At 56.4% G+C, this 22252-nt stretch overlaps 1 protein-coding gene across 2 annotated transcripts in view; it reads left to right on the forward strand.

The window, feature by feature from the left end:
- The first annotated feature begins 743 nt into the window (after positions 1-743).
- The window catches only part of ANKRD11 (ankyrin repeat domain containing 11), a 75916-nt gene continuing 54407 nt past the window's right edge, over positions 744-22252 (forward strand). The window contains exon 1 of one of the 2 annotated variants that reach the window (XM_072346900.1): positions 744-819. The gene's annotated coding sequence lies outside the window, so the exon portion shown is untranslated. Of the gene's footprint in view, positions 820-16851; positions 16932-22252 lie in introns of those variants that run through there. The other variant, XM_072346898.1, reaches the window with a different exon arrangement.

Consider the following 22252-nt stretch of genomic DNA (forward strand, 5'->3'; position numbering starts at 1 on the left):
TAACAGCAGTCGGACACGTGCTCCTTCCTGTGCCGCCCCTTCATCGCTCCGGAGCCCGGCTGAGCTCTGCCGGGGGCTGCTGGCAGCCGGGCCACACTCAGCATAGAGGGAGGGCAAAGCCGTGGGGTTCGCTGCCGGGACTTAATAACTAGCACGGCCTTCTGCAAGATAAAGGAAGCGACAACTAAGCGAGAGCTGCCGAGCGGAAGGCGGCTCGGGATCCCGGCCGGGCCCAGCGCGGCGCACAGCCGGACCGGCGTCACGCCAAGCTCGGCCCGAGCCCCGCCCCCCGCTGTACCGCAGGCCCCGCCCCGGAAGCGCTCCCTCCGCTCCTTCCCGCCAATGAGCGGCCGCTCCGCCGGGACACGTCAACCAATGGAGGCCGCCGCCCGGCCGGCCCCCGGCCCCGCCCCCCGCTCCCGTCGGCCCTCGCGCGGCAGAGAGGTTTATGGGTGCGGGGGGGGGCGCCGCGCCGCCGTGTTTTCCATCCCCCCTCCCGCGGCGGCCCCGCTGACGTCACGGCGGCGCTGGCCCGGCCGGCCAATGGGACGCGCTGACGCGGCGGACCAGTGAGCGGCGGCGTCTCAGCGGCGGCGAGGAGCGGGCGGGCGGCAGCGCTGCGAGCCGTGAGCCGGAGCCGAAGGCCGAGCGCGGCGGGGCCATGGAGCGCGGGGCCGGGAGGGGCTGCCCGCGCCCCCTGCAGTAGCCCCGCGCCCTCCGCGCCCTCCCGTTCCCCGCCGCCGCCTCCTCTATGCGGCGGGGCCGGTGGAGCCGCAGGCCTCGCTCCTCCGCGAGGCGGCCCTCGGCCCTCTGAGCCCGGTAAGGGGAAAAGGGCGGCGGGCGTGGGAGGAACGGGGTCGTTTTGGGGAGGGGGGTTGGGGGGGGGTCCCGGCCGGGGGAACAATGCCGGAGCGGAGCGGCGATTTCCGCTTCCCATCCCGTCGCCCCGCGGGTATCGCGGCTGCGCTCCGTCCGTGCCGTCAGCGGCCTTTGTGCGCAGAGGGACCGCGCGCCGTTCGTGTCCCGGAGCGAAGGACGGGGAAAAAAAAAGGAAAATAAAGCGAAAAATAGGGAGAAAAAAAGCAAAAAGAAGCGATCCTCCCGAACGGCCGCGCTCCGCACACCGGCATGAAGCCCCCCCAGCGCCGGCGGTGGGTGGCGCGGCCGGGGGCTGCGGGGTGAGGCGGCCCCCCGCCCTCTGCCCTTTCCCAGCGCCGCAGCTGTCCGCGGGGAAGGGGCGGCGCGGGGCCGCGCTGGGATCCGATTGCAGCCCCCTTCCCCCCCCCCCAACCCCGGGTCTGTCCGCTCAGCGCTGCGGGGCCGCGTTCCGGGCACGGCGGTCGGGTTGCGGGGCACAGAGCTGCGTGTGCGGGCACCGAGCGGCGCGACCCTCCGCTGCCTTGTCGCGGGGTGCGTCGTTCTGTCGGCTCGCCGGCTTTTTTCCTTGGGGCCGAAGCGCTAAAGGGCGAAGGGGATGATCCCCAGCGTGTTTCTGCCGGCACCGCTGCGCGCTTTTGTGCGTGTTGTGCCGTGAGATCCACGTCTGATTGGGTTCACTTAAAGAAACTCGGTGCTTTGACGGGGCGGGTTGAGTGCGCAGCGGGCACTGCAGCACGTCTGCCCGGCGGCACAGCGCGGGGCTCCAGCTGCTGCATGGGACGTGCAGCCCGAGCCGTGCTGACTTCCCGTCTCGGTGGGGAAGTTCTGTGCCGTGCGCTGCCGAGCCCCGCGAGCGGTTTTCCTGCGGCGGAAGCTCGCAGGCAGCAGCCCCGTGTTGTGCCCCATCCCCTGCGCAGGGCTGCGCCCGTTCCAGGTGTGCTGGGCGCCGTGGAGCTGAGCTCTCCCATTGGGTTTTTCCTCTCTGGCTGCAGGAGAGCCCTCCGGCCCCCCGGAGCCGTGCAGGGCTTGCTGGGGCACATCCTGCTGCGAGGGGTTGTGAGCCTGCAGCGCTGGGCTGGCCGGGGCTTGCATTGCCTCCATGCTGGCTGAGCGAGCGCCGAGGCTCTGCTCTGTGAAACGCAGCAGCTCAGAGCTGGGTGAGCAGCAGCCCTGGGTGAGCAGCAGCCCTGCGTGCTGTGCTCCAGCTCCGGTGGGTTTGTGAGCCCTGCCTGCTGGGAGCTGGGGAGGTGGAAGGCAGCGCTTCTCCATCAGTTCTGCTTTCAGAAAGGAACTCCTGGGTCTGTGTTTCGTAAGAAGGTGGCAGAGGGCAAATTGTGTTTTTTATGTGCCATGTTTTGTTTGTGTGTCATTGTGAGGGAATTTCGGTGCGTGGATTGTCCAACGTGTAAATCAGTTCTGGATTGGGGGGGGGGGGGAGAAGGAAACTCATCAACCTCCCTCAGCAACAACAAGAAGCCACCCCAATCAACAAAAGGGACGGGACCCTTCAGCAAAGTGCTCACATCAGGCAACCTGTTAGGGTGACTCTATTCCCTGTTTCTCTGTTTTAATTGAGCAGCCCCCCCCGGTGCCGTGCAGGGCTGTGCTCAGCAGAGCACACAAATGCATTTCTCCGGGGTCACTGCAGCCCGGTGGTGTTAATCAATGCTGCACCAGCAGCGCTCCCCCAGCGAAGCAGATGGGCTGCCTACAACTGGTGGTGATTATTCCAACTGTGTAATTGTAACGTGGCTGCGCCATGACAGTGTTTCCTGCAGATACTTCAAAGGGAGGCTCCTGACACGTCTATCTCTGCAGCATTTCATCTGTACGCTTTGTCTCCTTGTGGCTTTGGGACGTTGTGTTGGAAGCGTTGCCATTGTTTTCACCCCATTGTTTTTGCCGTTCAAAGAGGGCAGTGTTCTGGAATGAAGTTCTCCATGGCGGCTCTGCCTGGGGACCCCGTGGTGCTGTGCCAGGCTCGGTTGGGTTTGGGCCTGTGTGGCCGCTGTGCTGGCACCGAGGAGGGGCTTTGAGCTGCAGTGTTGGGAAGCAGCTCCCGGGTGTGCACTGTGCACATGGCGTTGTTTGGGGGCAATCTGCCTGCAGCTGTAGCTGGGGACTTCTTGTTACGTGCTGGAGAGTTCCTGCAGCGCAGGAAGGAGATTCACGCCACCAGAGCTGCTTAATTGCATTGCACGGAGCAGCAGATTTGTGCTCTCCTCGCCTGGTAGCACTACCTGAATTTCAGGCTCTGCCGTCTGCGATCCGGCTGGAAATTCCTCCCTGGCGCTGAGCTGTAATGGCGGTACCACGCAGCAAGTAGCGACAGGCACTAACACAGCACTGCATGCAGCCACTGAGACCGGGCCGGCCTTCCCTGCTGCTTGTGCTCAGGGCTCATCGGGTGCCTCCACGGTCACCGTGCGGCAGTGAGGGCTGTGTGGGGAAGCCGGTGGGTGCCTCGCTATCAAAGGTTGTGGTGGTTCGTGATAAACCCGCCTGGTGTTGTTGTTTTTACCCCCGTCTAATTTAAACCGTGTGCGTGACACCGAGCAGGAATGATTTGTATGCGGCTCTGAAATATTTTCCTTTCCCCTGAGAGAGGGGAGGCGAGGAGCCGAGGGCACGGAGCGCCTGGCAGCCAACTCTTATGTAATTTGTATGCCACTGAGCACGGCCATAAAGGAGAGCGGTGGGAAATGGCAGCACCCTGCGCTGCTTGCCTTGTGCGGCCGCTCTGGGCCTCCTGACAGGGAGTGCTGCTCTGCCATCTCCTTATGGCGGGGGAGGAAAGGAGGAGGAAAGGAGCTGAAGTTGTGCAGTGCAGTGTGGGCTGTGGCGGCTGAGCTCCTGGAGATGTGCTCTCATCTCTGTGCCATCTCATCTCTGTGCTGATCCCACGGCAGCCCCGCGCTGCTGGCACATGAAACGCTGCCGTCCTGAACTTCTCTCATGTTTGTCTGGGTGGTATATGAGCTCCGTGGCTCCGAGGGTAATGCAGACGTTGCGTGGCAGAGATCTTGCTTTGATCTGACAGCTTTCAAGATCCATTTCCAATCGCCGGGTTCCATTAGCTCTGTTTATAGCAGCGCCCTCAGACTCTGCGCTGTTTACACCGCTCTGCTGGCCGGTAACGTCTCTGCGCACGCATTAACAGACCGAAGGAATGATTGGGGTCAGGGAATGGAACCGGCCCCGTGTGCTGGTAACTCGGTGCCCCCATGAGCGGAGCAGCACCGGGGTGGCCCCATGCAGGCGGTGCGGCCGTGACCCGCAGGGCAGTGCCGGGGCTTTCCCGGCTGTGGCAGCACGCAGGCGCAGCTCTCAGCTCCGGCCCTCGGAGATGATTTTCATTTTCCTCAGCCCGTCACGTGGGCGGTTTGTTCTGCTCGTTGCAGTGCAGCTGCTGCCAACGGAGGCCAAAAATGCAGCGTGCGGATGTTGGGAATGGGGAGGGGGGGGTTGGGGGGGGGGAGGCTGCCCCGCAGAGCGCGCTGCAGCCCGGGGAGCGCTGCGTTTTCTAGGTCAGGGTTGAAGGCGCTGTCAGCGTGCTGATGTGCAGCATACATTACTGCTGCCTCGGCCCCGCCATATGGATGCGTGCGGTGCTGCCCTTGGCATTCATGCGTTGAATTATTTATCCTCTACAAAAAAACAAGCCACCCCGATCTCTCGCAGCCTGCTTTCCCACGGCTCAGAACCGAACGTAACCGGTTGGTATTTTTAGACTCAATCTTCCCCTGCAGTTGATGGCGGCTCCGAGCTCCGATTGAGGGCTGGCTTTGTGCGGGCAGAGCTGCAGTGTGTCATGGAAGCACTAAGAGAGCACTGCAATGGGGAGCTGTGGGAGAGGGGCTGTGAGGGAGCTTGAGGGCCTTCGGGATGGAAGGGGAGGAAACATCTGTGTGTGTGTGTGTGTGTGTGTGTGTGTGTGTGTGCAAAAGCAGCTTTGTCTCCACAAGGCTGGCCTCTTTCCTATGCGTGAGCTGCTCCAAGAGGTGTTACTGCAGGCCTGCTGTGGGTTATAGGTGTGGTGCTGGGGGATGTGGTTGGTGGGGATGGGTTGGCAGCTGGACTTAATGGTCTTGGAGATCTCCTTCAACCTTAATAGGTCTGTTATTCCTGGGGTGTGACACGGCAGGGGGCAGGTTGGGGGGTTGGAGCTGGCTCTGCGCTGCTGTGCACAATGGAAGGGGCTGAGGGCCTCTGTTAGAGCTGCAGCACCAGCACAGCGTGGGGATGTTGGCCTGGGGAAGGAGAGCCCTGCTGGCAGGAGCAATGTGTCTGAGAACCCTGCACTGCTCTGAGTGCCCCGCAGTGAGAGTGCGTGTGATTAGAAACAATAACTAAAAATAATGTATCCTAGATGACTCTAAAGGGAAACAAGACTCGTGGAAACTCCATCGGTAAGGATGAAATTCTGAACTGCAGTTCGTGGTCCATCTCTGTTTCCCATAAAGCAGACCTGAAGGTGCCCCCTGCCCTGGCTGAGCCGGTGCACGCGGCCTTATCAGCTCATCTGGGCAGGAGTTCAGAGCTGTAAAGCTGGATCCTGCTTCCAGCCTCTCCCGTGACCGCTCCGTGTAAACAAACGGTGCCAGGAGCCCCGAGCTGCTCCTGAGCCGTGGGTTGGGCCGGGGGCAGGCGGTGGAGGAGGGGGGTCGGGCTGGTTCAGTGCTGGGAGTGGTGTGCCCGGGCAGCTCTCTGCACTGAGCTGTGCTGGGCTCTGGCAGAGCAGCGGGCTGCTGGTAGACTTTACTCTCTGGGTCTGTTTTCCACTCTGTGCGCTGGTGGCTGTTGTGGGTTATGCAATGCCTGTTATCACACCAGCGTACGCTGCCGGCCGCACGGAGCCAGGCTGCTCCTGCTGTGGGCTGAGCCTGGTCCTGCTGCTGCCAGTGGGTACAGCATTGACTGTGCTGCTGCTGGGGGAATGCCCTGCTCAGCACACCCTGCTCATGGTGTGGGCTGCTGCTCTGTGCTTGCTTGCTTTCATCTCACAGCCAGTCGCCCCCAGTGCTTTGAGCCAAGCTTGGTGCTGGGTGCACAAGGAACACAAGCCTGGGTGCTCTGGGGTGTGAAGCTTCTCCTTCCTGAGCAGGCTGAGTGTGGAAGGAAAACCTGTGCTCCTGGAGGCTCATCTCCAGGTTACCTTTGGTACCAGCCTCTGGTCCCATCAGCTCTGCAGGACACCTGAGATGTGTTGCTTTGGAGGACGAGGACAGCTGCTAGTTTTTCTCCTTGCTGCCTTGTGCCCCTGCCACGAGTTGGGTGCTGCTGTTCTGTGTGTCCTTCCTGTGGCCCAGAAGGTTCTGAAGGGCTCATGGGTGCTTCCTGAGGCGATGGTGGTGAATGAAGCTGTCTTTGGAAATGCTTAGCACTGGTGTTGGGGCGCTCAGTGTGCTCTGTGGGAGCTGAGTTGCCTTCCAGTCAGCCCTCATGCAAGGCAGGGGAGATGGAATGAGAAGTCAGCTCTGTGGCTTTTTCCAGGCATGCTGAGTAGTGCTCTTTAGTCAGAAAGCTGTGGGATACGGTCTTAAAATGCTGAATGCTCTTCTGCAGCTTGTTCTGCCTGCTAGCTTCTGCTTTACATGCCCCATTTCTTTTCCCTTCTGCTTCCCCTCCAATCCTGGGAACTGATCTCAGAGGTTCTGCTCCCATCTCAGTCCTCCTCATCCAGGCATCTTGCTTCTAATTTTAGCCCATTTGTCTTCTGATGCTTCCTCACTTCTCTTCCTGCCTTTCTGAGATCATCCTGCATCTCCATCTCCCTCGAGGTCCGGGCCTCGCTGCCGTGATGAGAGGAAGCTGCTTGGCACTGGGGCTGCTGGGAGCTGGAGGGTCTGAGGACACGGAGGTGGTGGTGGGGAGCAAGGCTTGGGGTGCCCGCTGTGTTGGCCAGCTGTTACACAGCTGTTGTGCTTACCATGAAAGGCCCGTTGCCTCTCCTGCATTGCTGTCTGAGCAGGCCGGCTCTGAGACACAGAACCAAAAGGTCTCTGAGCTCACCGTGCACACTGACTGTGTCCCTCAGTGCCACATCTCTTTTGTTCTGGAGCACCCCTGGGGACAGTGACCCACCTCACTGCTCCTGGTGGTACCTGGGCTGTCTGCCCTGCTGCGCTTCCCCCTTACCAGGTCAGAATGCACCCACGTTGAGAAGCCACCTTCCCTGTAAGTGCAGGCAAACGTGTGCTAACAAGAAGTGGAAGCTCGCAGATGGCTGCCCCACACACTGGGGTGATCCCCACAAAGCCGGCTCCCGGTGAGCTGAGCGTGCATGCAGCCAGCAGACCTCCTGTGCAGCCTGCACTGATAAGAGAATTAGCAGCAGATGGACGAGGTAACAGCCCTGACCATCAGCGTGATCGTTTCCAATCCCAGTCACCTGTGCTGCTCTATAGGAGTACATTACAGCTACAGCTGCCTCATGGGAAAGAACCCCACGGTTCAGACATGGGATGAAGCTGTAAGATGAGGACTTCAGGCTGCACGTGAGGAAGAGTTTCTTCTCCCACAGTGGTCAGGCAGCAGCACGGGCTGCCCGGGTATCTACATGGGGCTGGGGGTCCAGTGTGCTCCGTGGGTTCTGCATGGACTACAAACACCCGTGGCAGATGTGCAGCCTGGGTTTGGAAGCTCCTTTGTGCAGATGACGTTCAGGCCCTCTGCTGCAGCAGCAAGGAGCTCTGGTAGGAATCCAATCATAGCAATTACAGCAGGTTTTAAAAGAAACCTAGCAACTGCTGCTGTGCTTTGCTTTGCAGATTTTCCTCGCCTAAGATCTGTAGCTCTTTTCATTGTATGGGGAAAGAGAGAGAGAGAGGGATCTGTGCATTGTTGGAGAGAGAAATGTGGCTGGAAGTCTGTGCTGAGCTGGGTGACTGAATGAGCTGCAGTGATAACGGTGCTGCTGCTGTGGGCTCTGCAGCAAATGGTCTGCGGGGGAAGAGGAGCAGGCCTGGGATGGTGGGGGTGTGCAGCAGCCCTGCTCCCCTGCAGGCCCGGCTCACCCGGCTGCTGTTGTCAACAGCCACCAAACGATGAACAAACGAAGCTCTGGGTCTGGTTATGTAAAATGTGAGCGTGCTGCGTTTCTTACATCAGCGTCAGAACACAAAGGGCTTGAAGGTGCACTTCAAAGAGAGCAGTTTGCTTTATGGTCGGACCTCTGAGCAGTTTTATGTACAGGGTGGAGCGAACTCACAGAGAATATTGCAGTTTTCCCACTGCCATAAAAAGTTACGATTCTGGTGATTCGGGTGCTGCTGTGCAGGCAGGGGGGCGGGAGGCAAAGCCAGGTTGGTGGGCAGTGTTGGGCCAACAGCCTGCTGCCATCCTGCTGCTGTCCTCCTGCAGCTCCCCGTGTCCCATGGCTGTCCCCAGCTGTGTGCTGCAGCAGGGGAGGGCTGCAGGCAGTTTGTAACCTACTTTCTTCCTTCCGGCTTCTCCTTGGGGTGTGAGCCAAGTGCATGGAGAGACCAACAAATGGCTGCCTCTGGGGCCAGCCCTGCTGCCGTGCTTCACGAGAGGGGTACAAAGCAGAGGAGCGTTCCCTGAGAGGAGCATTTGGGCCCAACAAGTGCAGTGGGGCGGGGGGGAACCCGGAGGGGCTGCAGCCAGCAGGAATGCAGTGAGTCCTGGTGCTCAGCAGCAGCTCACAGCCATCCCCTGCTGCTGCATGGGCTGCTCTCAGCTGTCTGAGCACCTCAGCCTCTGGCTTCACGCACTGCAGCACGGTATAAAGGTGCTCTGTGTTTGCAGGATCGCAGAGTTACAAGCATTCTTATGTCTTCTGAAAAGCTGCTGCTTAAAGAATGTGCACCGTATCTAAGCATGCAAACACCTTTCTAAAGGTGCCTTGCTTTCCCTCCTGCGAGCTGAAAGAATTTTGTTCTACATAGATTAAAACTGGAAGGAAAAGAGCGTGCAGTCGTTATCTCTGGATGATCCATTAGCTGTGATACCTTCCCCTTTATTTATTTTTGTAAACACTTGTCTGAATGTAAACATTTGCTAGGCCATTCTGGATAAAACGTTCCTGCATTAACATATATTGTCATGGAGAATAATTTTCGTGTAACTGTAACTTGCTTTATATTTTCCTCCCAGGTTGCTATAGAAACACGGCCCGATGTGTGCTGGCAGAGCTGGGCTGTGCATCGCCCTTATAATGGACCTCTGTTAGCAGTGCTGCAGCAGCTGCAAGGTGCTCGGTTAGGGGTGGTGCTTCTGCAGGAGGTTTGCAGTCAGAGCTGCGTGCCGTGCTGCCTGGAGCTGCTGTGTGTTTGGCTGAAACCCTGCCATGGGTCAGACCTCAGCTTTCATTTCATTTGCTGCAATAGCCCAGCTCTTAGCGTTCCCTCGTGTGGTGTCTGGGTCAGCCTAAGATCTTTAACGTTCCAAACAGTGCAGTGCAACGTTTGTTCTCCTTATCTGTGCTTAGCAGACAGCTGTGGATAGCAGTGTGCGTTTCCTCTGAGCACCTCCATCCCATGCCTTGCAGTGAGCAACCACAGTGCAGTTGCCACAGCGCCGAGCTTTGCTCACAAGCAGAAACACCTTATTTTGGCTGGGAGGGGATAGAGAGGTGGTGGAGGTGGGTTTGGGCTGTGTCTGGCTGGGCCGGGGCTCAGGGGTGCCCTCCAGGAGCTGTGTGCCATCACAGTGGCACTGCTGGGCTGCTGACCTCGCCATTTAGAGAGTGATTCATTTCTGCTTAATGGCATGAGCTGAAGGAGAGAGGAGAGCCACGTGGGATTCCCTTCTGTCTGTGTGCTCTCACGGCCCAAGCCTGGAGCCGTGACCCAGCTGTGAGCGTCGCTTGCCTCCATCCCCAGCCCCACAGTGCTCAGTTGGGTGTAGGGAAGGTCCCAGCAGCCCCATCCTTCCTCCTCCCCGTGGGCAGGCGCCAATCGTCCCTTACGTAACCGCAGCTTATCCCAGCACGTGGATGCCTTTGGATGCATATGGTCTCACAGCTCTTCCTCGGTACTTTACGGAAAGAATTGAGTAACATTTTGTTCTGTAACGCAGTATTAAGAAACCCAGCATTTTTCTGTAATGGCGTACAAACAAGTAGTGCTGACATCCTATTTAAAGCGCCTGGAGGAGGCAGGGCTGAATCAGGTTCTGTTTTTCTCATTCCTACACACAGTGAGCAGTCCCGCTCCCCTTTGGAGGCCTGCAGCCCCTGGCAGTGCAGCTGAGCAGCCCAGTCTTTTCCCTCCCCCCTCCACCCCACCTGTTGTCACTGTGAGCTTAAGGAGTGATGCTGATCTGTGCTCCTTTGTGGCCCATCTGGGGCGCTGGTGTGGACAGGCAGTGTGTGTGCGTGGTGCTGAGCTCAGCCCTGCCCAGCTCCTGGCTGTTATCACGGCACAGCCTGGCCATGTGTTTTTCCTGCAGGTGCACGGATGAATTGCAGCATGAGCACAGTTGTGTGCATAAACTGATGTGTGCCGTGACTAAGTTACCTTGTGTGGATCCACTGAATAGACTCTCAGCTGATTATTCTGTTAAACATTCATTTGTTAATGGAAAGAGCAGAATGGCTTTGGTGGCACAGGGAGTGTTTGACTTTCTGCCGCTTCACTTTGAAGTTGGAAGTGTTTTTAAGGCTCCCTTCTTGTGCTCGGTTTTGGTCTGACGCTCCTTATAGGAAAGAGTTACAGGATCCCAGAGCTGTAGGGGTTGGAAAGGACCTCTGGATCTCCCCCTGTACAACCCCCCTCCCCAGAGGAGGTTCCCATGTGTTGGACTCTGTCCTTGTGGAATCCCATCAGGGTGGTCCCAGTGTGTCCAGGGAGCAGAGAGTTGCCTGTCCCCCAGTGAAGGGGCCCCTCAGCCAGCCCTAATGAAGGGCTTAATGAGCCCCCCCTCCAGTCACACTGCTGCCTTCAGGTGTTTGCATCTGACAGCCTTGGTCTTGCTGTATGCCACGTGCTTGGAGAAGGTGCCTGTCTCCACGAGGAGAGGTGTGTGATGGGGTTTTTGGGGGGGAAGTACTTTCCAAACCATCTCTTTGCTGTGCAGGATTATGGTCCTGCTTCTTCCAACAATAAGAACGTGGCAATAATTGTTCTGCCTGGAATTCCCTCCCTGACAACAACTGCAGGAGCAGGGTGGGGTTGTTTGAAAACGTTTGGTGATGAAGTGCTGGAGCAGCAGCCTCCTGGGCTGCCCGACCTCCCCACGTGCTGCTGCTCGGTTTCCTGCACAAAGAGCCGTGCTCCTTTTGGAGGAGCTGCTGAAATCGTGGTGACCACTTCTGTCCCTGCTGAGCAAAACTGATGAGGGATGCTTTGTCTGCATCAGGTCTCCCTTACTCTTCTGCATTCCCTCATTTGGCGTTGTTCATTTTGTTGTAATTATGCCCTTTTTTTTCTCTGGGTGAGGAAGAGGAGAAGCATACCGGAGTGCCACCTATAAACAGCACTTATTGCCACCTCTGCGTGCCGTGATTCATCCCTGAGGCAGCCAAGCCTCAGCATCTCCTGCAGTCCCAGATGCATTCAGGCGTTGTCCTCCAGTTGAGGCATGGCCAGGGGTCAGTGAGCCCTGTGCTGGGTGTCAGATCCCTTCTGTGCTGCTGGGGGTGCTGGGCTGTGGAACTGCTGCTGTGTGACCCCAGGTGTGCTGCCCTGTGCTCCTCGGGGAGAAGCAACGTGTGCCTTGGGCTGGCTTAGGTTGGCAGGGCCCTTACAGATCACCTGGTTCCAACAAGGAGCAGTGAGCTGTCAGGGGTGGGGTGGAACCCACACCCCCGGGTAGGCTGTGCCTGGAACAGGCTATCCAAGATTCGTGGTCTGTTTTCTTTCCTTTAGTGCTCAGTTTCATTCCCTTCAGGTTGGGAAGCTCCCTGGCTGTGTTCAGTGGGGCTTCTGCTGTGCTGCACTCACTTCCCCCAGCCTGGTTGGAACATGAGAGCAGCAGGGCTCAGGCATGAGCTGCTGGGGTGGTGGGAGCAGTGAGAGGAGGCTGCTGTGAGCTGCGTGTGCGTCGGGGCTGGGGCTTAAAACTGGAGTGGTTCACGATACACGGTTGTAGTTGTTTACCTCAAACTGCAATTATCTTACTTCCTGAATTAAAAACGTCACGTCAGCTTGCTGAAGCGGGATTTGATGACAAAGGCATTGTTTTTTAGCCAGCAGCCAGGCAGAGAACATTGCAAGTATACATCTAAATGTGACTTCACAAGCACAGCGCAGCCGGGGCTTTGGCTTGGCTCTGGCCGCTGCGCGGGCTCATGGGTAGCAGTTTGGCTGGGGATCAAGGCGCTGCTTTAATCCTGCCTCTGTCCTTTCGTCCTCTGCCTGCTTTCCCCACTGCCCTCCGTGCAGCTCGGTGCTGTGCTCCCGCAGGGTGGGACGTGCCCTGCCCTCATGGGCTGCACGTGTGGCTGGTGGGCTCTGAGCACGGCTGGTGCCCGGCGCTGCGGTCTGGGCGGCAGGAGGAGCCTCCACTGCACACCGGGGCTGCCCAAATGCTTCTTGCCTTCAAGCAAGCCCTGTGTGCTCCGAGGGCAGCACTGCTCACAGGGCTTTGGGCTGCAATGCTTCTGCCCTGGCACTGCCTGCTGCTCAGAACACACGGCTGTGCGCTCTGAGAGGCTCTGCTGCTTCTTCCCTTGGAGAGCGGCTGCGCGCTTCTGGAGGCAGAATGGTGACTTCCTTGGCCCCTCCTCGCCTAATTAGTGCTTCTTCAATAATTTGGAATGCCTGCATCCTTCTCGCAAATTGCTTTCAGAAAGGAAAGGAAATAGTTTGGTTATTAATAGTAACCCGCATCCAGCTTGCCTCCGAGCTGCTTGGTTGCAAATATGGGACTCAAAAAGGTGACAGATGTCTGTCTCTCGTGCCTGAGAATGTTCTGCATGTTCCCAGTGTTTTAAAATCGAGAGGAGTTACAGATAGGGGAGTGCTGTCCCTCCCTGAGCGCCTTGTGCTTTTGCCTAGAACTTCATAGAGACACACAGTGTGGGGTGGGTGCATGCAGGAGCACTGTGTGCCCAGCAGTGTGTGTGTCCCACACCAGCCTTGTTTAGCAGCATGGAGCTCAGCACAGCTGCTGTGTGCCAGTGGCTGTGATCTAACCTGACGTGGCTGGTTTAATTCCACAGCCCATACCTGGCTGTTGTGCTGTTGAAGGGCAGTGTCTTGCAGCGTAACTAGGACAAGTCAAAGCTCCCAGGGCTTTTTAGCTTGCTTTCATTCCAGCTTGGTGTGGCGTTTCCTACACATGGGCAGTGCTTCTCTATCTGCAGAGCTGGCCCTTGCCTGTCCCATCTGAAGGGCTGCTGGCATGGTGCTCTGCATTTACACTTAGTTCTCAGCTGACTGAGGTCCCCCTGGGCCGGGGGTTATTCCTGCTGCGGTGCAGCTGGCGAGGTTCTGGGGTGCTGTGACAAATAGAAGCTGGCGCTCAGACTTGTTTGCCAGCTGAGTGTTGCAATCCCAACGTAGGTACCTGTGGGCAGGAGTTGGGTAATCCTGGGCTGTTCTTTGTCACCAGCCCGAATTCCTGCAGCTTTCTAACGTGCATTGTTTGTTTTTCAGTCCTCGATTAGTTTCTTCATTTCCCTGTGAACGTTGCTGAGTTGTCAGCAGCTGGGGTTGCTGCTGCTCACGCTGCTGACTGCACTGGTGCTGCCTTCCCCTGTTCTCTCATTGGTGTGCTGGGAGCAGCCCTGGCTGCCTTTGCCTGCTGCTGGAGCACAGCTTGTGCCGGATTCTGCTGGCCTGGAAACCCCTTCCTGCTGCTGACTTCTATGGGGTTTTGTGTTTCAGCTCCATTTTTTGCCCTTTGCTTTACCTGCCTATATGGATACAGCCGGGTGGCTCTGAATGCTGGTAGTGAACGGGGCTGGGTAGCCAAGCCGTTTGGTGATGTGGAGGTAGATGGGATGCTGTAAGACTCTGCTGGTTTTCTTTTTTCCCTCCTGTAAGGCTTTGTTTGAAATCAATATTCTTCCGTGCGCTGTGCTAAGTGAGGCTCCTTCCAAAGCCAGGCAGCAGCTCTCTGCACGTACCCCCCCGTGGCACATTCAGCTCGCTTCAAGAAGCGCTGAACTCAATGGTGCACCTTTCTGGGAGAGGTTCAGCCAAGTTGCACAGACCCAGCAGTGTGAGGAAATGATATTTCATGTTGGGACACTACAAATGAAAACCTGCTGAGGTCAGGAGGGCTGTTGGAAGCCCTGGGGCTGCATAGTGAGCTGCTGCAGCTCCCTGTGCTGCCCGTACAGCCCTGATCCACGTGCTGAGCCATCCTGCTGCCATCTGCAAGCGGAACAGCCCTTGGTGTGAGCTACCAGCACTGCGGGGTGAGCCTGCGTGGTGAAGGCAGGATTTGGTCGTGATTTTGCTGGTAGAAGTGGGTGATCTTTCGGTGTTTTTAACGTCTTCTGTAGCAAACGGTGCTTCTTTATGACTAAATCCCAGCTGGGGTAGCAGCGTGTCCTCAGCCCGGCAGGACGAGTCTTGTCTCTGCTTGCTGCTGCAGAAGGACAAGCCGGAGCCTTGAGCTGCAGCCCGAGGTTGGCTCGGGAAACTGCAGAAACTGTTTGGAGTTAATTCTTTCCACTCATCAGAGAAGCCACAGAAGGGTGGTGAGGGTGAAGGAGAGATGAGAACATGCTCGTGTGTTTCCAGAGCTCTTAATTGTGCACGCAGAATAGAAAAACCTGGTTCAGTGGAAACTGTTTGGGCTTGCACCGCTCTTCTGCCACATCACTCCAAGAAAAAAGGGAGCTACTGAAATGACTTCAGCGTTCAGGTGGTGCTGAGGGCTGTGCTGGCATCTCTGTTTCTGACCCTGCCAGGTGCTTTTCAGGCTGCTTCCACGGGTCTTTGCAGGGGGAAGCAGTGAGCAGTGGCTGTTTGGGCCATAGGAGCTGCAGGCACCCCATCCCACTTGTTGGTGTTCTCTGTGACAGAGCTGGGATGTGCTGTATCCCTGCTGCTCTGCTCAGCTCCCATTGCGCGTGTCGGGGTTACAAGCAGTGAGCAGTCGGGTACGTTCCTGCTGGCCATTAGTTTTTAGTTCAATGCAATTTAAATCCAAAATGAAACACTTCTGTACCGTGCTTTGACCTACTGAAATGAATTACAGAATTTGAACCACCCAAGTCTTATTGCTATAAAAGGAAGCACAGAAATGTACCATACCCAGACGTCTTCTCACGTTCTCCTTATAAGCACGGCGCTGGCAGCAGTTGCTGCATGGCAGGCAGCAGCAGCACTCACTGCTTGGTGCAGTCCAGCATGGGCAGTGGGCTGCTGGGAGGAGTGTCTGTGCTGTGCTTGGTGTCACAGCTCCTGGGCTCCCAGCTTTCAGCACAGGTCTCTAAGCAATGTTCTGCTTCCTGAGCTTAGGCTGCTGGTGTCAGCTTGCTGCTTCTTGTGGGCCATGTTGGTCATGGAATCCTGGAGTGGCCTGGGTTGAAAAGGCCCACAGTGCTCATCCACTTCCAACCCCTTGGTGTGGCATTATGGCCAGGCTGCTCTCTGCTCTCCTGCAGAGCTCGAAGGGGATTCCAAGAGGCATCTCCCTGCCCTCCCCTCCTCGCTCATTGCATGTGCACCCCTCGAGCTCCCTGGCTGCAGTAGTGGAGCTTATCTTGCTGCACAGCTGCTGTATCGTGTGTATCCTCTGCGGATCTTCCCAGTGGAGCCCTAGAGAGATCCCTCATTGAAATTCTGTCTTTTCCTTAAATTCTGTCGAGGGAAGCAGATGGATGCTGGGGAGAAGGGCTGCCCTGCTCTCCTGAGACCTCTTCATTCAGAAGTTGGCACGAGTCGGGATTTGAGCCTAACACTGACACTGTGTTCCACCCCAGCTCTGGGTTGCTGTGGAACCTGAATTAACATAGGGCTGCTTTTAAATCAGAATCCAGCTCTTCTGGCTTCAAAGGAGCACCCACAGGGAAGAACAAACTCGTGTGGGGAGATTGTGCCTCCCGCCTGTTGGGAGGGAGAGCCAGCCAGCTTCATGCTTCTTTCTTACTCCGTGTGAAGCAGAGGCTGCAGGAGGGCCCTTTTGCTTTGCTGGTTGGAGCACAGTGGTTTCAGCCTGTTTGTGTGGCTGTGTGGGCTCACTTCTGATGCTTGTAAAGCACTTGTCGTCTGCTAATGCTGATTTCTCTTCTGTAGAGATGCAAGACGTCCTCTTAATCAAGACGTGTGCATTGCTGGATTCCCAATGTATGTTATTCAAGGGTTGCTACCAGACATTGCTCTGTGTGCTCTGTCAGCACGGTGCAGCGTCTGTCTGAGGTTCCCCATTGCTGGGCGCAGGGTGCTCCTTCCCTGCCCCAACTGCCTGCTCACCCAGTTTGCAAATTACTTTGTGCTCATATGAAGCAGCATCACAAGTCTCGAAAAGCTCCGAGCTTGTTTTGAATCACAACCAGGGCTCCTTGAGTGCTTTATTTGGTATTCAGGCAGCAAAGGGAGGCCTGGCAGTGAGCTGCCCTGCGTTGCATGCTGGTTTGGGAGCTGCATTGGCACTGCTGCATGGCACGGAGTGGGGACAGGTGCCATGCTGCCGGTCTTGGGATGATTGTGGTGATTCTCATCATTGGCTGGGTTAATTAGTGATTGTGATTTAGGCTTCTGAAAGTACGGCTTTGCTCTGAGTGGGAACATTGGGTTGTGCACAGCTGGAGTGCCGTGTGGGACCCGGCTGCTCCGTTGAGTTTATTAAGTTTGGTACCTAGCCTTTCTGGCCCAGCTGTAGGTGTGTGCCTGGGGCAGCATGCGGCTGGTTTGTGATGGGTGCAGGGATGTGGGTGAGGTGGTGGTGGGAGCACGGTGGCGGTCAGCAACTCACACCTGCCTTTCTTTTCTGCCATCCCCATTTGTTAGCAGGCTGCGCTCTGGGTTAGGGGAGGGATTGGTGCTCTCGCTCTGATACTCCAGCACTCTGAACACAATGACCTGTCTAATGAAAGATTCCTGTGTCTTTCAGATCACACAGCGATTTTGGGACGCAGCCCTGTTGGATTGTAATACATGTCCTGCTAGCGACAGCTTTCAGCTATGGAATCGGTAAATATTGACCTCACTTCTATCCGAGCGTTTCCGCTTGTTACCTAACGAGTGCTTCTGTCCTTGCTGGAAATTCTTCCTTTGCTTTGTATAATTCCAAGCCAAGTGTTGCAGCACCCGTGGAGTTACTTAAAGGAGCTGCTAACAGGTTTTATCCAGAGAAGTGCTCTTTGGAGACCTTCTCGTTCTCACGTTGCTCCCAGCACGGTGCGGTGCTGCTGGTCACACACGTCCTCCTGCCTGGAGGACCCCATGGGCTGCTTGCTTTGCTTTCAAGAAAGGAAAGAAAAAAAGCAGTGGAAAAAGTGCTAATTTAACAATCTTACGTCTCCGTGTGATTGGTGTAATTGAAACAGATGGCACCTGTTTCATTTTGGGCAGAGAAACCTCCCGATATGCTGAGGCTGTGGTTTGCATTCAGTGCTAGGATTCGACTTTCTGGTAGTGTTAGCAGGTGTAGAAATAATAGATTATCCTGGAGTGGAATTGAGTGAGAAATGGAGGCTTTTGGTGAAGCATTTTGTGAGCAGTGCTGCTGCCCCAGAGCCCAATGGAGTGGGCTGCTCCTGCTGGGGCTCTGGGTGCTCGGGGCCCTGGTTGGAGTTATGTGGGGTGATGCTGTCATTGGGATGCAGGAAGGAGAGCTGCTGGTTCAGGTGGCTTTGCAAGCTACTAGAGGGCTTCTGTCCTGGGTTTTGAGGGAATGATCCCGTCTTTAGCTGGTCCATACTAATGCCAAGGCATTCAGAAGGAGACGGGTGTTATGTCAGCGTCCCTTGGTGAATATTAATAGTGGTGGGAGCCTTGTGCAGTGAAACAAAACAGGCTGGGCATCAGTAACTCTCCCCTGCTGCAGCTTCGTAATTAAAGTGTATCAGGTGTGAGGCCTTCAGCAGCAGCTGCAGTAACTCTTTCTTTAATGAGTGCTCTGCAGTGGCCTGAAAAACTGAGCTGGATCCTCACATCAATTATAGAACGGGTTGTTTACTGCCTATTGCATTTCATCCTTTGGTACAAAGATTCTTCATTCTGCATTTAAGTCCTTTTATTTTGAGCGGCAGCCTTCCTTTAAACAACAGGATAAGTTTTCACTGCGGTAACTTCCACTTCCTTGACAATGCATGGAATAAGTGAGTGTACCTGTGCTGTTAGTGCAGCTCGGAGCCTTGCACTGAGGTGGGCTGTGCTCTTCCTTCAGGCCTCCTGGTGTTAGGCTTGTGACAGGGAGCATGCAGCTGCACCGAGTGGTAGCTCCAATGTCACACTGTGATTTCCCCCCCCCACTTCCAGCACTGTGTGCAGCTGCTGTGAGGGCTGTGGATCCCCTCCTGAAGGGTTTGGATGCCCTTGTGCTGGGGGTGAGCTGGGTGGGCAGCACTGCCCTGTGTGCCGTGGTGCTTATGGGGACATGGAGCAGGGCAGCTTGGAGATGCATGTGGGCCACACATGGCACGGTGCTCAGCCAGGAGCTGCTGGGGAGCACGTGCAGCGTGTTGTGTTGGGGAGGGCCTTTCTGCTGCAGGAAGTTATGAAAGCCTGAGATTTCTCCATTTTGGTGGATGGCTCCTTATTGCAACATGCACACATTGCTAAAACCCTGCTACCTTCAGTTCTCTAAAAGTAATCGCTTTGTTACCGTGGGAAGCTGAAGAAAACAGGCCAAGAGAAGGCAGCTGGGGGTGCTGGCTCCGTGCAGCCGTGTGGGGATCTTGTGACAGCATTTAGTGTGAAGCTGCCTGTGTTGTGTTCCACGTCCTGCAGCAAGGAGCAGTGCATTGCAGTGGGTGAGTGCAAGGCTGGGGCTCCCAGCACCTCCCTGAGGGCAGCGCTGCTGCAGAGCACCCGGAGGTGGCGGTGCTCCCAGCGGTGACTTTGGCTCTGCTGTGGTGCAGAGTCCATAGTGTGGAAGGCGGTGTGAGATGGAGGGCACCAGCAGTGCTGCTGGTGGGAGCTGGAGCCCTGCCTTGCTCTGAGCTCCTCAGGAGGGCACAGCTGTGAGGCTGAGGCGGTGCTGGTAAAGCAATCTCAATACACGTTTCCAGAATGGAGTCGTGTTCTGGAAGTCAGATGCTCCAATAACGGTGGCATTGTTCGGATGGAATGTGGTTGAAGCGTTTAAAAACATGAATGAATAAATGTTCAACTTGCCGATGACCAGCTCTGCTTTATGTAGTGCTTGTGGAGCTGGGTCAGGTCCCCTCACATAGCAGAGCTCTTCGGAGCCCTCAGGCGCTGCGAGGTGCTGAGATTAAAACTGTGTCTAAACTGGGCATTTAAAGCCGTATCTGCTGTAAGCTGTGGGGCTTTGCAGTGAGCACAGCTTCCTGCTGGCTCAGAGACACGCCAGCATCTGGGTGCAAAACACTGCTGAAATGTGTGGGAAAGGGCTTGGAAACGCTTCCCCTGCCCCATTGGAAGGGCTGCATTTCCTGGTGTGATCTCAGCACAAGCGTCTGCTTGAATCGCTGCTTTGACGCTTCGTTCTCTTCTATCAGTACTGCTGAAATGGCAGATGTTGTTCACGTGCCGTTTCTGGCAGATGCCACCTTTGTGCCCTCAATCTGAGCGTCCCCTTTAGCAGTGCGGGTAGGGGAGGCTCCTGTGCGTGTCAGTACTGCCATGAATCCCCCCAATAACCTTCCTGCTGCTAATGAACTCACCTGGCACGTGAGCACCATGGAGTGGCTTTAAGGAGTGGTTTGAGCTGAGCAGAAACCTCTGAGCAGTGTGAGCTGTTCCATGGGTGCTGCTGGGCTGGGTGCTCAGCAGAGCACAGAAGGAAGCTCCCAGCGAGAGCAGCCCGCAACCAAATATAACACTGCTCTTCCTTCCTCTTGTCTTCTGTTTTGAACCAGCCGAAGCCATTGCACTAACAACCTAAAAGAATGGAAAAGAGGTATTTTTTTTTCCACTCTGCTTGGTTTTCAATAACTGTTTTCACGAGGGAGCTGTGTTCTGCCTGTAGGAGCTTCGAGTGTAGAGTCCTGCAGCTTTCAGAGCCATGCAGCAGGAATCCTAGCATGGTCCGTCTGGGTGTCAGGGGCACCGGGGGGCTGGAGGAGCTGCAGGTGGGGTGGCTCGCTTCCTTACAAGGGTGGGCAGTGATAGGACAAGGGGGAATGGTTTGAAACTGAGACAGGGAGGTTCAGGTTGGATCTGAGGAGGAAGTTTTTCATGCAGAGGGTGGTGACGCACTGGAACAGGTTGCCCAAGGAGGCTGTGGATGCCCCATCCCTGCTGCATTCAAGGCCAGGCTGGATGTGGCTCTGGGCAGCCTGGGCTGCTGGTTGGTGACCCTTCATGTAGCTGGGGGTTGGAGCTGGATGAGCACTGTGGGCCTTTGCAACCCAGGCCATTCTAGGATTCCTTGTTTCTTGCAATCACAGGTTTGGGTTAGAAGGGACCTCTGAGGGCTGCCTGGTTCCCTCCCTGCCCCCAGCAAAGACATGGCAGCCCCATCAGGAGCTCAGCTCCCTCCAGACTGACTCTGGTGTCTGCAGGGTGCAACCTGTGCCTCTGCCTTCCCCATAAACAGCTTCTCATTTCCAGTCCGAATCTGCCCCGTTCTGGCCTGCAGCTGTTTCCCGTTGTGCTGTCCCAACACACCCCTCTAAAAAGTTGGTTCCCTTCTCCCTTACAGCCCTGTTAGGGCGGCTCTGTGCTGCATAGCCCTGCAGTGCATTGCTGGGAGCGGAGCTGAGGTGTGTGCCCTGGGAGGGATGCTGTGGGTTCCAGGGGATGGGCTTTGCAGTGGGATAGTGGGATTACACAGGAACGGGGCTGAAACCGCTTGTTTGCAGAAGATATCCATCACGCTCTGATTAAGTGCAGATGATGCGTTTGGCAGCAAGAGGTGTGCAATCTGTTCCTACCGTAAGGAGCTCGCAGACCAAAGGCCTGCTGATTAGAGCAGGCTGTTGGGGGTTTAGAATGAGTAATGATTCAGGAGGTTCTCCTTCCCTCATCTCTTGCTCTTTTGCAGAGCAGCGGAGATAATTGTTTTCCTGGTGGCTGTGCTGTTCACATCCATTAGTTGAGCTCTGTGTGTCCGTGGGGACAGCAGTGTGGGGAGGCTCAGTGGTGTCACTGGGGGACGCCTGGGCTGAGCATGGCCTGGTGTGGTGTTGTGCCAGGTGATGTGAGCGTGGGGAGGGACCGCTGGTACAGGCAGCTGGAAAGCTCAGTGCCTCAAAGCAGGGGGAAGATGGTATTGTTACTTCTGTCCCACGGTTCAGCTCCTGATGGCCCTCAGGTTGTAGAAGAATAGGGTAATGGGGCCGAGACCTGGGGCTTGAATGTGGGTTGGTTACCAGCTGAACAAGAAGTGCTGGAGCTCAAGTTCCCCGACGGCGCTGCTGCCCTGCATGTTGTATGGCAGTTTGTTCTTCCCAGCACAAATTCCAGAATGATTTCAGTGAAACCACACAACAAATGGCTGCTGTGGGCTGAGGGTGGGCACGGGAATGGCTTCCCACTGTGGGGGGAGTGCAGGAGCAGAGGGCTGTGCTGGAGCTCTGTGCCCCCCGGTGCTGCTGTGCTCCAGCTCCTTTGTGTGCAGCCCCCAGAGCTCAGCTCCAGGGCCACGAGTGCTGGTGGTGCTGGTGGCTCCAGTGCGTGGCTCTCCCTTCTCAAGCAGCAGTGCTCCTGGGCAGCCTCCCCTTTCTGGGTTAACAGCTCTGAAAAGCAAAGAGATGGCAGGCGTGTGTGCCATTCGTTTGAGGGAATTGCCACAGCAATGGATGCTGTCCTCTTCCATAAGGAAAGCTGGAGGTGGGTTTCCTTCCTGCTCATCTCCTTGTTCTGTGAATGAGTAATGCTGGAGGGTGCTTTGCACCACCTGATCCGGGCTGTTGGAGCAAAGCGTTGGCTTTAAACGGAGCCCCTCTGTGAGCTGTGTGGGCTCCTACCTTACAACACCCCGCAAGCAGCTTCTTCTGCAGCAACACGCAGCCCTGCTCTGCCCCCACAGCCTTGGGCTTTGTCTGCAAGGCTTCCCATGCAGGAGGCTGATGCTGGGGCAGCTGGTTGGTGCACTGAGTGCCGTCACATCTTCGCCTTGCTGCTTGTCGATGCTGTACCAGAGATCGGAGGAGTCCAAGTTGGATGACAGCAGGCAGTACACGATTTCATTAAAAAATGGAAACAAATGCATTAGAAAAAGAAATCCTGAGTTTTTGTGTTGTTTTTTTTTCCCTCTGTCAGCAGCTCCAGCTGCACCTGGGCGCAGCAGCTGGCCAGGCCTGAGGCTTCCCCCAGCGTTAATGGTGCTTTTACTGCAGGCTGAAAGGGAAGCTGTGTGTTGGCCGGCAGCAGGCTGGGCT

Source organism: Excalfactoria chinensis, chromosome 11 (genome assembly GCF_039878825.1).
Source record: "Excalfactoria chinensis isolate bCotChi1 chromosome 11, bCotChi1.hap2, whole genome shotgun sequence".
NCBI classification, from domain to species: domain Eukaryota; kingdom Metazoa; phylum Chordata; class Aves; order Galliformes; family Phasianidae; genus Excalfactoria; species Excalfactoria chinensis.